Below are 16,098 nucleotides of genomic sequence, written 5' to 3'. Positions count from 1 at the left end.
GGTAGGTACAAAACAATGCCAAGAACAGATATCTAGGGTTGTGAGGCAGAATGAATCATTCAGTAAATGTTTATCAAGGGTCTATTATGTTAAGGACTTTGCAAGGTGCTGTTAGGAATAATAAAATTGAATTGACACAAAGCTTTCCCATCAGGAGCTTATAGTTCAGATGGAAAAATGAAAAGTGTGCAGAAAAAACTGCCATAAGAGAGGCAGAGATTAAAGCTCTGAAGACCTGTAGCGGGGAGATTATTTTCATCTAGGTAGAGGTGCGAGAGGTGACGACTATAACTTGGACATTCATAGTTGAGATCAAAGGGCATTCTAGGAGGAAAGTGGGTAGGAGAAGACATATGGAAAGGAAAAAAATTTCCTAAATCTGCTCATAGTTTTAGAAGTGCATGGATGTATGTGAAGGGGGGCAGTAGGAGAAGCTAGAAAGATTATTTGGGTCCAGATTTTGTAAGACTTTATATGCCTGGACAAAAGTATTTTGACATCTTTCGTTGGTGACGGAAAGACATTAGAGGATTTTAAGTAGTGCAATTTTATGGTCAGGTCAATATTTTGGAGGGATGATTTTGAGGATGAATTGGAAAATGCAGAATGGAAGTAGGGGAAACTTGTAGGAAGGCGTTAAAATAGTTCACGGATACTTTGCTTCCTGTGACTTTTTTGGGAATGTATCAGTTTACCTGCCAAAACTTGGGCATTATTTCTATCACCCTGCACCACCAGGAATTGGGAAAATGGGCACAGGCTTCAAATTTAGTGACTTCCTATAAAAATATCCTAGTTTTTTTTTTTTTTTATGTTTATTTATTTTTGACAGAGAGAGAGAGAGAGAGACAGAGACAGAGCATGAACGGGGGAGGGGCAGAGAGAGGGAGACACAGAATCTGAAACAGGCTCCAGGCTCTGAGCTGTCAGCACAGAGCCCGACGCGGGGCTCGAACTCACGGACCGTGAGATCATGACCTGAGCCGAAGTCGGAAGTTCAACCGACTGAGCCACCCAGGCGCCCCAAAATATCCTAGTTTCTGATTTAATATCTTTCATCTTCTTCTGGATATGCTCCCTCCTACCATCAGCAGTGGTTGGGAGTTAGGTTTTCCCTGCCAGATACCAGTCACTGGAGGTAAAAGGCCCATTTTCTCACCTCTCCACATTTCACTTCCCCTCCCCCAATACACCCACCACTCCAAAGCTTTTGCTGATGTTGCCACTTGTCCCCATGAGTACACGTCCTTTGTTCACTGGAAAGCTCAGATCCTTTGCAAAGAACTGCTGTTGTACCATCTGGCAATCTGTGAATTTTTTAGTAGCCTGGATGTTTGTGAGAGAGCAGGAACTCGGAAGCCGGAATCCAAACCATTTGCAAGTAATTCTTTAGAAAAAAGGGGAAAAACCCACACCAGTTCACTTTGACTAGGATTCTCTCATTCGAAGTGCTCGCGTTAGGTCCCCGGGATCAATTCCCAGGGAAAATCAGAGGACCAAGTGGATGTATGCGGTTACGCAGAGCAAAATAATGGTATGCTTCAACTTCCGGTTTCTCCCGTATAAAATTGTATGATGTGATTAAGTTGCAGGTTTGCCAGAAAGGGGATGAGTCAGGAGAAGTAGAACAGCACTGTGAGGTTGTTCCATGCTGGAAATAAGAAATCGATGTTTGTTTCTAGGAAAGGTATTTCTTCCCAGAGTTGTCTAGCTGGCTTTAGGGGGAACAAAGGACCCAGAACTTGGGAAAGATTGATAAGACCACATGTTCATCCTGAGAGAACTTTCTAGAACTCCCAGTTATTTCTTTCTATTTGAGCAAATGGGGCTAGAGGAGTTCTTCTGGGTCTATTTATGACCAGCCAAGAGGCTAACAGGCCAAACGGTTGGGAAATATGACATATCCTAAGGAGATAAGAAGGAAGTTATCCACAGATGATTTATAAAACTCAGAGCTCTACCTGTTAGGACTTGATTAGATTATATGCTGATTGAAATCTTATAGGAATCGTTCTTTGTTGCCCTGTTCTTCATGTTGACCTAGAGTTGCGATTGGAGCGGGCATTTGATCGAAAGGAAAGTGGTCGAGTGACAAGAGGCTCAAAGCACGTCAGGCAGCTTAGACCCAAGTCTATAAGGAGTCAGCATTTTGTCAGTCTCTACTGGGTAATTAATTAAGTGATTGTCCTCCAGGAAGGTTTTGTTCTAAACTCAAACTCTCCCAGCCCCCTCAAGACCACCAAGGAGCCAGAACTGGTGAGAAATGCTGCAGCTGCTCACATATAACAGGAGCTTTTGAAAAGGAAATAGGGAGAAATTCCTAATCCCACTGATACCATGGCAGGAATGGAAGAATTTGCAGGGATGGAACCATCTGGATTCCGGCCAGCACTTTGGGGTTAACACCTGCATTTTTTAAGGCACATTGGATGCCAGGACTTTTAGAAAAGAGAGCTCACAAAATGGTCATGCAGTCTGGGCCATCGTAGCTCTGTATGCTGTCCTTCACACATAGGTCCTCCAATCAAGCCCTGAGGTAGGTCTCTATGGAGAGAAAGGGCAAGCCTTTTGGTTGGTTGACTTTGGTCCAGATTTGCACAGTTGCACAGGACATTTTCCTGATTGATTTAAAGCTTTGCACATGACTCAGCCGTACACTGGGACCGTCACCCACATTTCAGATGAGAAAACTCTGTGGAAGACCAACTCCTTCAGTGGCCATATAGCAGGCAGGTCAAAGACTCAACTGGGATTAGAGACAAGATCTCTCACTCCCAGGACACAGCTGTGATGGTCTGTGTAAGGAGAGGACAGGAGGAACAATGACATTCCCAATGAATATGGTGTCGCTGAATCGCAAAGCTTCTAACTGGACCGGAGCTTTGGAGGATTCATCACCTTTCAAGCACCATGCCATGGGTCAGACTGATGACATTTTGCTTCCCTATAATCAGTAATTTTGTATGTAGCCAGTTTGTTCTGCGAAAAAAGGCCTTTTCTTTCTTCAGAAGAAGTAAGGTTGTGCACGTAACACAGACTTATGACATGTGGGTTGCATACTTGAAGTGGTTGTTATTCCTGGAGTGTGATAACTGGCAAAATCTGGCTTCAGATCTGGGTTTGACCGCTCCACTATACCTTTCATGCCTTTACCCATTCATTCATTTCCTCCCTCTCATTGAATCTGGAGTTGCCGGATTTAGCAAATAAAAATATAGGCTGTCCAGTCACATTTCAATATCACATAAACATGAATGATTTTTTTTTGGTGCAAGTATGCCCTAATTCGATTTGTAGTTCAGATAAAAACAAATGCAATTTCATTATAAGCCTTTCCCACGTGATATTTGGGATATACTTATACTGAAAAATTATTCGTTGTTGTCTGAACTTTAAAATTAACTGGGCATCCTATATTTTATCTGGCAACCCTACCTGAATCCCAGTTTGTATCTGAAAAATAGGGGAGTGAGGACTGTCGCACAGTGCTGGGATGGGGAGATGATGCATGAGAGAGCCCTGTACCATGATGGGCTCATGCTGGCTTAGTTCCTTCCTTTGTGTGTGTGTGTGTGTGTGTGTGTGTGTGTGTGTGTGTGTGCGTGTGTGTGTGTGTTCTGCCTTCATGTAGGGCTCATAATTATCTTCTTGTCCACGTGGAAGTTGATTCACACTTAGGGGGTTCAGTTAGGAAGCTGATAGGTGAACAGAAAACATTATTGGGAACCGTCAGCAGTCCCTGCCGGCCCTCCCCCTCCCCCGCCAGTCTTTGCCAGTTTCACTACCCAGGTCCCCTCTTCGGCGCTCTGTCTCTTGTCTCTTTTTGTCACCTCTCGGTGCCTTGCTCTCATGCTCTGTCTAGACCCTGTTTTATGGACTTGTCGCCTCCCCTGCATTGCTTTTGTTTAGTGCCCACTGTCTACCTACTGTTCACTTTTATACTGACTTCCCTGAAAGCCTTTGTTCAGCGTTCCCCAAGTCTCCTTCAGCGCTTCAAACATGTGGGACTGTTTAGGCTCGAGTGATAAATTGCACGGAGTTGAAGGTAAAGGGGAAGCTCCTCTCTCCCCACTTGGTCTTGGCTGACGTTTGAACAAGAGCCAGACTCGACTTCGATTTAATGCTAGCAGTCCACTTGATGCTTGCCCAAGTAAATGTAGAGTGGCTAATGCATTTTATCATCCAGATGTTGAGTCACAAGATGAAGGATAACCACCATTTAGACATATATCTGGGTAATTTAGTGAGCTGAAAAAAAAAAATCTAACTTTGAAAATTTGGTGTCGTTTTTGAGTCGACCTGTGTCGAAACACCGGACGGCAGATTTTAAAATTCTGCGTTTGCTTCCCTCACTCCCGTCGCGCCCCACTCTGACCCCATCTCCCTCTTTTTCCTTTGCTGACCTTTCTTTTTTTTTTTTTACTTCCTGCCTTTGGCTTTAGGGACTCCTTAGCTTCCCCCCACCTTGCCTTGCGTTTTTAGTGAGGTGTCTAACCTTGAGTCAGACACAGGCTGTCAGAAACATTTCCGGGAGCAACTGGTTACCCGAGTGCCTTTCTCCTCAATCCCCTCTTTCTTCTTTTCATTCCCTGATGAAGAATGAAACGCTGGCTTCACTGTAGGTGTTCTGTTTATAACTCCGGCTTGGCGGTTTTCACTTCGAGTGGAGTCCATTGAGCTTGTAAATTGTATTGGATCAGTGAGCCCATAATGAGACCTCCAAACCCAAACAGTAGAAGTCTGCTGGGATTTTATTGTTCATAAAGCTTCTTCCCTGGGGAGGGATAGAGTCATTAGGTGTGCACTGTGTTTAATATTTGGTCATGACAGGAAGCAATAATTTTCTATTTTTATGGTGGCTTCTGAGTTTTTAAAGCAATTGCCTAATTCCCATCACTGAGACTGGAAGCAAATTAACCAGACAGCGAGGGAAGCCGGTATGTGGTTTTGGTCAGGGCGTATCTTGTTTAGCGTCTTTCTCCGTCCCGTGCCTGACCCCCGCCACTCTGATGGCTGGAACCTGCCTACACGGGGGTGTAACTTATCATTTGGAGTCCCATGGACTCTTACTGCCAGGTAGAAACGTGCCCTCTCCAAAGAGGTGGAGCTGTGGGCTCCTGTTTGGGAGGCCCTCCCCTGTCCTTTCAGACCCTCCCCTCCTTAGATGAGAGAAGTATGTCACGTTTTTCAAAATTGGCATCGGCCTGAAACAGGCCTCCTCCCTCATTCTTAACCCCTGGGCGGGCAGCAGGATTTGAGCAGGACACCTATGCTAACGTCCAGCCCCAAGAAGCCCCAAGTTAGGTGTTAGGTCTTCTTGCTTCATAAAGACGGGGAGGGGGGGGATGCTTTGGCTTGGAGCCTCTGGAAACAGAGCCCAAACCTAAGCATCTGCAGATGAGGGCAGGGAGATCAGTTTGATGAGTTGGCATGATTTCTATTGGTCGGGCCAGGCTGACCTGTGATACTGAAATAGGAAGGAGGTGGGAATTTCCAAGGGCAGGGGCTCAGCTGTTCCCCACTCACATCTGTAAAGGGGCATAACTACTAGTACATTACGGCACAGGTCATGGGGTCAGTGGTCCACTGACTGCGGGATGCTAGTCTACCCTGACAGCAGGATTTGAAGTTCCGTGGAAATGGGATTCTGTGATGTAATTCTGAGGACAAGGAAGGTTGGACAGAAGGCTAGGTTTTTTTTTTTTTTTTTTTTTAAAGTTTATTTACTTATTTTGAGAGGGAGAGAGAGCGCACTCATGTGCATGGGGAAGGGACAGAGAGAGGGAGAGAAAGAGAATCCGAAGGGGTTCTGCACCCACAGCACAGAGCCGGATGCGGGGTTTGAACTCATGAACTGTGAGATCATGACATGAACTGAAGTTGGATGCTGAACGGACTGAGCCACCCAGGCGCCCCAGAAGGCTGTTTGTTTTGAGACCCATTGTGTCTGTAGATTAATCTCAGTCCCTTCGGCATTTTTTTTTTCCCTAGTAGAAAACTAAAAATGAGGCGTCAGTGACATGCTTCTTTGGGAAGTCACAGCCTACCTTCTTTTTCTTCTTTTTTTTTTTTTTTTTTTTTTTTGAGTTTTACAGACCTTAGCAGGAACCAGCTGGGCAAAATTGTGTCCGAAAAGATTGTCATGCTTGACCTGACCTGCAGAGCTGTGGAACTGACTCTCAGCTGTTAATCAGATGTGATGACCTTGAGAAAACTTCCTGAAAGCTCCCTGGCATGGGAAGCCTAGACTTGTTGCATGTTAGAGGGTTCCGGGGAAGGTCAAGGAGCCAGGGCTTGAAGGCAGAAAACCAGACCCAGGGAGTAAATGAAAGGACCTTTTTTCCAAACCCAAGTCATACATATCTATCCTCTGAAATACTATGTCTATGGAGAGAGAGGTTGCCTGATACCATACCAAGATTTTGGTGTTCTCATCTCCCCCACCACATCCCTTCCTTTTTCATCATGGATACCGTTGATGGTCCAGGAAAGCCTGTGGATCTCTAATTCCGTTGGGGCTTGTCTACATTTAAAATGGAAAGAGATGCTTAGATGCTAAATTTCAATTAGGGGGCAGTGAAAATAAAGATCTAATTTGTTTACCCTTCCAAGTTCATGGATCTCTTCCATCCCCAAACACATCGAAAGTTCCACCAGTGATGTACTGTGCCCTTTCTTTTCTCTTATCCCGTCTCCACTCCTTTGTTCTCTTTCTTGCCTCTTTACTCCTATTCTGTTCTTGTTCTTGCCTCCTTTTCTTTTTCCTTTCCTCTCACTCTGCGCCTTTTCTTCCTGTCTCTCTTTCCCCTTGCCGCCTGCCTTCCCCTCCCTAAGTTATCGCGGACTTGTGCAGGAGCGACAGCCAGTGTGTTTGTCGGGAACTTGGTCTCAGCCGTTCTGTTGCTCTCAATGGCCCATTTGTTTGCTCTTGTGCAGGAAAAAAAAAAAAAAGAAACTTTTCCAACCTACGAGTTCCGTTGTCTCCCTAGGGATCCTTGTTTGAATCTTTGCTGTAAGATTTTTTTTTTTCCTATGAAGTACCAAAGAAATAATTGCCTTATCGTTAACAAACAGAACCTGGCTCTTATCACCCCATACCCCAGAGCCTTGGTGCAAAAGTTGGGCCGTGCCAAGTGCATGCATTAACCTGATACGCGAAACCCCTTTTCAAAGCTGGTCCTTAGAGGACACTCATTGAGGGCGTTTTTGTCGAGAGGTGGCACAGTGAAAGCACTTCTTACGGCACTGGGTGCCAAAAGAGATTGGCTGGCGTTTACACCCCTGTTACAACAAAAAAAGAGTGTATTTTTCTGGGAGGAACATTTTCAGATTGTTCTAATTGTCACTGGCAACGAACAGTACTTGGAACCGGAGTCTTGCGGTGGCCTCACTGGAGTTTTAAAGCATCCCTTGGCACAAGAGACTTTTTGGTTCCGTGGGTGAGCTGTGGCCTGAAAAAGCAAACGGATCATAAAAAGCACCAGGCCTGACGGCCCACTATTGCCCTGCAAAAGGATGTGACATAACTTGGAACGCGGGCTGCACTGTCAGTGTGGATTCCGAGTTTGTTTTTGGAGCCACGGAGGTCTCCTGTGAGAGTTCATTTGCATCTCGTAACAGTCTCTTGGCCTCCACCTGTTTAAAGCAGAGTTCTTCTTTCGGAACCTGCATGGATCGTGGTATCTTCTCACTTAAACTGATGGTGTCATTTTGAGGTTGGCCCCTCTATGCCAACCTACCATTGGAACAACATCGCTTCTGCCGTCTTTTGGATCTTTCGACAAGGCCGATGCACAAGGGATCTGGGGAAATGCTTGCTTTGGGGTCCACGTGAATCGCCATCCTTTTAAAAAAGTTTTCCCTGTTGTGTCTTCTTTGTTAAAATAAAATAAATAAATAAGAAAACCCCACAGCAAAACACAAAAAAAGATATATGGTGTTGCATCAGATACTGACAGCGCATCTCAAAAGATCCTTGGGGAAGCTTTTGTTTGGGGTGGGAGAAATCTTCCTCTTAAGCATTTCCCAGCATTCCTTCAAGACATCTGGTTCTCTCATTTTCTCTCTGACTTCTGTGCTTTTTTTTTTTTTTTTAAATAACTCCACTACTGTCATTATTTTTATTATTTTTAACCATTTAACGAAATGTGCTGAATGGTGATCCCACATGGCATCTTGTCTAAAACTCGTTTGACCTTCGGAAGTGATGACCTTAACCAATTTTTACTGGCAAGTGTCTTGACTTTATTACTCAGGAGACAGTTTATTTTTTTTTTCCTTAAAGAGAAGAGTGAACAAGAGAGAGTGAGCTTCTCTTAAGATCAAAGAAAAGGAAAGAGCAAGGAGGTTCTACCCACCCCCCCCCCTCCATCTCCATGCTGGAGCAAAAAATTTTCTCTTTCCCATCCTGTTTTGTTATTATTCTCAGTGTCCTTATAAAAGCATAAATAAACACGGTGAAATCTCACCCATGCCTCCTGTACCCACATTTCCCTCTTAAAGCATTTGGGAGCTCCTCTGTTTGCACTTTGAAATTGGGCTGCTGAGTTGATGCATTGTCTCATGTCACCATCGTATTATTTTCTTTTGCCCACTGTCGGTGGAGGCCAAATCTATTAAGTGCAAAGAAAAAAAAAATAAATAAAAGGAAGCAAACTGGGTTGCTGCGCTTTTGCTCTAACTCTAGGAGACGTAGGTCTGAGTTAGAAGGATTAACTTTGCTGCTTTGTGCGCCCTGCCGTCCCTGGGCTCTATCACCAAAAGCAAATACAGGTAAGGAGAATGGTGTGCGGTTGGCAGCCACTGGGTGAAGAGGCCCCCCCCCCCCCCCCCCCCCCCCCCCCGGTGGAACGAGCACTGTAAATGAATTGCTGTTCTACCCTGGGGCAGGGCAGCGTGAGAAACACCAGTAGAACAGGGCAGAACTGCGCTGCCTCCCTCTCCCTGCACTGAAGAGCTAGTTTAGGTGTCCAGCATCATACATCTCAAAGCCCCGCAAACTACGGGGAGAAAAGAACCCTTAAGCTGCAGCATCCTTCCTTGGAAAGGGAGTCATTTCCTTCTGGGTTGTTTGTGGTTGTATGTCGAGAAAAGGGGTAGGAACTTCAGGTAGAGCATTTCTTCGAGGGGGGTGCTGAAGCAAAGGGCCTCTTTAGGAGGTGGGAGCATGGACGGTGTCATGGTGTTGGGAAGGGATCCTACCGACTTGGAGCTTGGGAGCTGTATCTCTGTCACCCAGCACCCACATGCAGCGGCTGCCCTCAGGGTTTCGTCTCTGGATGGCGTCAGCATGCAGGTGCTGTTGGTCCAGGCTTCTCCAAATGTCAGGAGATGAATGACGATTGGCCGAGAGCTTGACCAAGGCACCAGGCATTTGGGAGGAAGCATTCTTCACTGGCATGCCGGGCTAAGGAGAAAATCGCCTTTATAGACACAGTTTATGGTTTGGATGGCTAGAGCATCAAGAAATGCTGTTTGCAATAAGAATGAGCTGTTCATAGCAGTTGGAACCGCTGATATATTCTCTGTCATGTCGTCTCACTCCAATGCCATGGCTCGTATACGGCTTCAACTTATTCAAGGCAAGTGATGCTATGGATTCAGTTAATTAATCAAGCACTCCGTCCCTTCCCAAGTGTGTTGTGAGTCCCTCGTAGCACTTAGCACTGTGTAGTGCTGTACTTGGGGGCGGGATAGGAGCCCTTCTGGTCCAAGGTGGAAGGGGAAAGGTGAGCATTTATGCATTCTTGATTGTAGCGAGGCTTATTTCTGTATCTGAGAACTCTTAAAACACATTGCATGTCTCTGGGGCTCAAACCAAGCAGTCGGTTCTAGAAGTCATGTTGGTATTATTGCTAGGTTGTTGTTTTTTTTTTCTTCTGTGGTCACTATTATTTTCTTGGTCCACCCATCACAGAACAGAGGTCACAGCACCATGACCTTTTCCTGGTGGAATGGACTGCTGAAGAAGTCACATGGCCAAGTTTGTATCGGGGGTCCACATTTGTTTCCTCCACTCTTTTAATCAGAATGCTCATTTAATTCTATTCCAGCACCTGTTCAGCAATTAACACCCTACGATTTGCATCTTACCCTGACATTTGCTATCTTTCCAATTAGTTTTTATATCAGTATAATTAGGTAGGGTTATTACAGTGCATCAAGCAGGGTCATGGTTATTCCCAAGCCTTTAAGCGCTTTCCCAGATTTGTTTAGGGAAGCCACTAAGGGCAAATGGTTGATTAGGATCACTGTTTTTCTTCTTCATTCAGATCAGGAGAAAACTGTTTCCCCATGTGGCTCATGAAAGATCAGGGAAATATGTCAACCTATAAGAATTAGTATTATGTAGTTCATGACTTTTGGGTGAATTTACAGAGGATTATAAATAAGGTACATAAGGTGAAAGCACTGTGGGTGTTTTCTGTGCAGGGGCCAAGGCAAGATCCTCACTTTGCTTGCTTTGGGTTATCCGTGGCGGGGACAAAGGGAAGACGTTAAGCGAAATTGAAAGCTTCAAAGTCAACTTTTGTGCGTGCGCATATGTGCGTGAGGATGCAGGAAGGAGGAGAGGGGGAAGCGTTTTTATCCTAATGGCATCAGGGGATAAAGAGAAGGTGATTTGAATGCTCACCTGATATCTGCACTTCAGTTTAAGCTTGGTTTTGTGACTTTCACCCACGTCGGGAGTATCTGAGGAGACAAAACCCAAAACTCTCTCCCTACTGGAAAAAAAAAGTAAATTCAGAAGGCAGACGCTTTGCTGGGTCCATCCGTGTGTCTACCTGTTATATCCTGTATACTTGGAGCATTGCCTGGATGCTTCCGATAACGTGATCCGTAATATGGGCTGGGGGGAATCATTGCCTGTCGTTAAATGGAATGCCCAGACTAGGAACTAATCTTGGTAAGATTTAGAGTACATGCCATCCAATAATACATTGTCAGATATTATTCTATGATAACGTGTATAGAGTATTTCTTTTATATGCCAAGGTCAGATCCATGATTTCCTCATAAATGTACGTGTGTAGGTCATACGCATATATTTAGGTCAAATTCCATTACACTCAACGGCAAAGTCCCAGAATTTGGACCTAGTTGTTGGAAACAAGTGAGGACTCTGAAATCTCTAGGCAGAGTTTAGATTTTGGTGGGGCCGAATTGTTTGTAATGGTATCCGGAGTCTTTGCTGAATTGGTAAGATGACAGCAATATCTGGATGTTGCATCTGATACAGTTGTTGGAGAGACTACCATGATTGATGGGGGATGTAATAATGCCAGATTCCTCTGGGAGAGAATTTTACACTGTCTGATTTCATATCGACAAGGTTTTCTTTTACCTGTGATACACAATTGCACGGAGTCATTTTGTTGTGGCTTGACTTGATTTTTTTAATAGCGAGTAGACATGTGATTTTAGGAGGGGTGTCTCTGAAAACCAGGGAGTCTGAATTGCCATAACTGGAGCACATCTATTTACCATGTAGGCACTGGCACCTGAAATTAAAAATCCCAAGTACTGATTTGGGATCTTGGAATGTTTCTGCCTTAAGTAGGAAGGGGAGCAGGTATGATGGAGCTGGGGGGAGAGACAGAGGAGGCAAAACTCCATAGATGTTGCTTTTACACCATTTTGATATTTCCTCCTCAAATGTTGACACAGAGTAGACACCCAGCAAATATTACTTAAAGGAATGACAGAACCTACTGTTAGGACAGCAGGAACCAAATGGTGCAGGTTCAGTGGGAAAGAAGCAGCAAAGGGTGCGGGAAAGCACAATCTGGTCTCTGGAGGGAAAATGGGGAGAAATTCAGCTGTTTTACCATTGGCTGTGATTGGCATGATAAAAACCAACGGAAAAATCCTTATCGTTAGTTAGTTCATATCTACTTTTTAATTGGGACTGTATGTTTCTTTTGTTTATCTATCTATCTATCTATCTATCTATCTATCTATCTATCTATTTTGAGAGACAGAGAGAGAGGGAGAGAGGGAGAGAGAGAAAATCCCAAGCAGTTTCCACACTGTCAGCGCAGAGCCCGATGTGAGATCATGACCTGAGCTGAAACCAGGAGTCAGACACTTAAATGACTGAGCCACCCGGGCGCCCCGGGACTGTATGTTTCAATGTGAAGTTTTTGCTCCAGTGTCCTTGGGGTCTTAAATGTCACCCCGGTGAAGATCCTCCTCCTCGATCCTGCAGTTCCTAACCCCCTTCCGTGCTCGATTTTTCTCATCACGCTTTTCACTAATTAACGTGCTCTGTATTTTTCTCATTTGTTGGTTGTGTATATTGCCCTCGCTGACTCCCACTACAAAGGGGCAGAGAGTTTTGTTTTTCTGTTTAGCAGTTCATCCCCAACATCGAGAATAATGCCTAACACATAGTAGGTACCAATGAACGTTTATTTAATGAATGAATAAAAGAAGACCTACATTGTGGAAGTCTTTGTTTCATGTTCTAGTGGTCAGGGGTCTCAGGGACACTTTGAGTATACATAATGCACACTGGGCAAGGGGACAGGGACATGTCCTTTTACCTTGGATGCCTCACTGGTAGCACCTGTTTGAAATCTAGCAACCAGCACCAACGGGGAAGTATTTCAAACGCAGAACATATTATGTAAGTCCAGAATAAAAACTGTAACCATGTCCACTGGTGGAAGAATTGAGAACCCTCTCTGCCCATCTTGGCTCGCACTTCATCCTTGCCTCAATAGATTTCATCTGGAATGCAAACACATTTATAGAATGAAAGGGCCTGTTTAATATACGAAATACTGACTCCAGGAAGAGAGCAAGGGAGTAAGAGTGAGAGGGACAAGCTTAGTGTGCATCAGGAATCACTTAGATGGTTTTCAACTTGGGGTTAAGGCAAATTTCTCTATTTCAAGCTACTTATTTTTGGTTGCATTTTTCTTTGTATAGGATTCCTATAAACTATTTGCATCTAAGTGAAAATATACTTTTCTGCACGTTCCCTATACTAGTAAGTGTGATGTGAACTTTACGTTCATATATACATATATGTATATATGAATGTGTATGTATGAATATATATGTATTTGTGTATATGTAAGTATATATGAACGTATATGTATGTCTGTATATTTATATATGTGTATGTATGTATGAATCTGTATGTATATATGAATATATATGTATATATACATGCAAAGGAAGCTTCCATACAAAGTTCCTCCGTCACATCGTACCTGTGGCTTCCCTTCCTCTTTCCTCCACACCACTACCCTACCCACACACCCCTTTTGACTTCAGGGACAAAAATACAGTCTTATCCCTTTAACCCAAACCTACGACACAAGAATTCTAGGAAAATGATATGCTTGCAAAGAAGTGGGAGAAGTAGAAAAATAAACAGGGCATAATTTTTTCTCTTCTGTCTTGGAATGGGAGCAGACCGATTTGGCTTCCTAAGGTGATGAGGTTTCTTTCCCCACTTTGGTTTTCTAACGCTCTGGTTCTTTCAAGGCTCCCTTTGTAAAGTTACCACAGTGAGGTGGGGAAAGCTTTACCACTCTGGAGGAGGAGCTCTGGGAGGGGCACTTGCCTAGGCATCAGTTTCTTATTCATACTGTGCCCTCTTTTTTTTTTTTTTTTGGCTCTGCAAGATTTGATAACATGTTGGCCTAAAAAATAAAAAAAGTCAAGGGGCGTCTGGGTGGCTCAGTTACTTAATCATCCGACTCTGGCTCAGGTCATTATCTCGCAGTTCATGGGTTCAAGCCCTGCATCGGGCTCTGGGCTGACAGCTCAGAGCCTGGAGCCTGCCTCGGATTCTGTGTCTCATTTTCTGTCTCTGACCCTCCCCGCTCATGCTCTGTCTCTCTCCGTCTCTCAAAAATATATAAACATTAAAAAAAAGTCCAAATAAATATTATTTCCCGCTAAGAATGCTGGCAGACTAGCAAATAGCACAGGGGAGGGGGTGTGACAGGGTAGTCGCAACAAATGTAGACTTGGTTCTGTGAAGATGCATTTTGGGGTCTCGGGCAGGGTCCTTTCGGTCCATGTGCCATCGCGTTTCACTCTTGTGTCCCTTGCTTTAAAGACCTTCTGGGACGCAGATCGTTGTTTGACCCGATGTGTCCTGCCTTTGGCATCGTGCATGGTTCCAGCACCGGACTGAGGGAGCATCTGGTCATTATTATTTATCGACTGGCAAACTTTAAGAGTTGAGGTGGGGAGAAAGAGAAGCGAGCTGAAGGGATACGTTTATTGGGAATACACTAGGCGAGGACAGCTTTCAGAGCCATTGCAAATGGAATTAAAAACGAGAGACCCAGGGGCTTACTTCCAGCACAGAAAATACGAAAGAAAAATGTTTCTTCTGGTCCTCCTCCTGCCTTCTCCTTGTTTTCTTTCTCTCTTTTTTTTTTTTTCTCTCCTCCTTTTGCCAGAACAAGTCGGTAGTTTCATAAACACACCAACTAAGTATGAGAAACCATGGCATACGTGAGGGAGAGTGAGATGAGCAAACTAATCAATATAAACAATATTGCCGACTGTGTGCAGTTTCCTTAGGAACGACCCCCAGCGACCAGGATGCGGTAGCAATCGCTTCGATAAATGTAGTTCGCTTTTTTCCCTAAAAAGCTCAGCCCCTCAGCTGTTGAGTACTTGTTTAGAATTTGCAGCAGTGGGGAGAGAGTAACTTTGGCTACAAATCTGAAGGTGAAGGCTGCCTTAGAGACCTATGTGTATGTGTGTATGTATATTTCGTATGTACACACACAGGTATATATGCACACATGGTACACGCAGAAATACACACGTACACACACATATATGTACCTATCTACATACATATAGAACAAAGCTAGTGTGCTTATTTTCTGCAGGTGACACCACGGTTCAGACTTGCTTAGTGGGGGCGGGTGACTGTCTTACACATCAGCACCCACTTTGGTCCCCGCCTTTCAGCCGCACGTTCAGGGGAGGCGCGTTGGCGAGGGACAGCAAGAGCCGCCACCCTCTGGGTCTGAAGCTCCGCCGGAGGCCTCAGGGAATATTCTCGGCAGCTCTGTGCCCTTAAATCGAGGGAAGGCATTCCAAGATGTCATAAATAAATAAATAACATTTGCCGTTGTTTATAAATCAATTAATTTGTAAGTTGAAAGGTCACGCAAAATATTTAGCGATTTCCGAGGCAGCTCTCAAGCTGCAGCGGCCGCCGAGCAGCTGTCAGGATGGTGCTCCCGCTCGGCGCTCAGCTGCTCGGCACCCGGAATTTTCTGCCGGGGGACGGGTGACCGCTTGATTAGTCGCTACTGGGTTTTGTTCAAGGGAGAGCTCTGCATGGTTGCATTTTAACACCTTCTCCACTAAGCAGGAGGCCAGCACAGGGTGCTAAATTCCTGTCTGTGGCTGTCTGTGAAATAAATCTGTGTGCTGTGCCGTTCCAAGCTGTCAGCAGTGGCTCGCCCTGATGGGCCCCTGAAAGGAGTTTCCTTTCGGTCTGTGGAACAGTGAGCAGCCACTAGGGAGCTGTCTTTAGCTCAGATTTCAGAGTTCGCTCATTAGACCAATAACAGCAGACACTCTCTTAAACATATTCACAAAGTTATATTATGAGAAGGGAAAAAATGGCCAGGGCCAGACAATGCTAATATTCGGTTTCCCCTCGCCGTGCGCACCAGCCGCGATGGGAGACAGGAGGGCTCCATTACCTCAGGCCCCCTGTCCTTCCAGGTTTCCCCCCTACTTTCCTTTTTTGATGTGTGGCCTATCTCCGTGACAAGTTTATTTATAAAAGCAGAGTTTCTTCCCTTCCCGGGGAGGGAGCACCGCTCATCCATTTTCTCCGGCCCTTCTTACCGGGAGCCCCAGCCAACGGTGTCTGAAGGGGAGGGCGTCCAGCGAAATGATCATCCCGCGATCTGGCTCCTCTTGCTCGTTCTTTTCAATGCATGTTTTCCCTCTTGGCTCTAGGAAGCCGGCAATGTCCTCAGATATTTATGTGAGATTCGGGAAATGAAGCCAGGAACTGAATTTCTGAGTGGGGTGTTTCCCTGCAAAAACAGTCTTGGCCTCTGCCCTCTACATAACTTGTTCAACTCTTTTACTTTAAAC

General features: G+C 44.9%; 1 protein-coding gene and 1 long non-coding RNA gene across 2 annotated transcripts in view; one reads left to right on the top strand and one right to left on the bottom strand.

Moving 5' to 3' along the window:
• The window catches only part of EBF2 (EBF transcription factor 2), a 192,907-nt gene that overhangs the window by 20,148 nt on the left and 156,661 nt on the right, over positions 1-16,098 (top strand). The gene's annotated exons all lie outside the window — the stretch shown is intronic.
• LOC144616016 (uncharacterized) lies at positions 12,394-16,088 on the bottom strand. The gene is made up of 2 exons (XR_013554868.2): positions 15,844-16,088; positions 12,394-12,732 (listed from the first exon to the last, which is right to left on the bottom strand). It is a non-coding gene; the product is annotated as an uncharacterized LOC144616016 (long non-coding RNA).

Source organism: Panthera onca, chromosome B1 (assembly GCF_046562875.1).
Source record: "Panthera onca isolate mPanOnc1 chromosome B1, mPanOnc1 haplotype 2, whole genome shotgun sequence".
Lineage (NCBI taxonomy): Eukaryota > Metazoa > Chordata > Mammalia > Carnivora > Felidae > Panthera > Panthera onca.
Note: the sequence above shows the minus strand (reverse complement) of the source record. Positions and strands in the feature narration are given on the sequence as shown.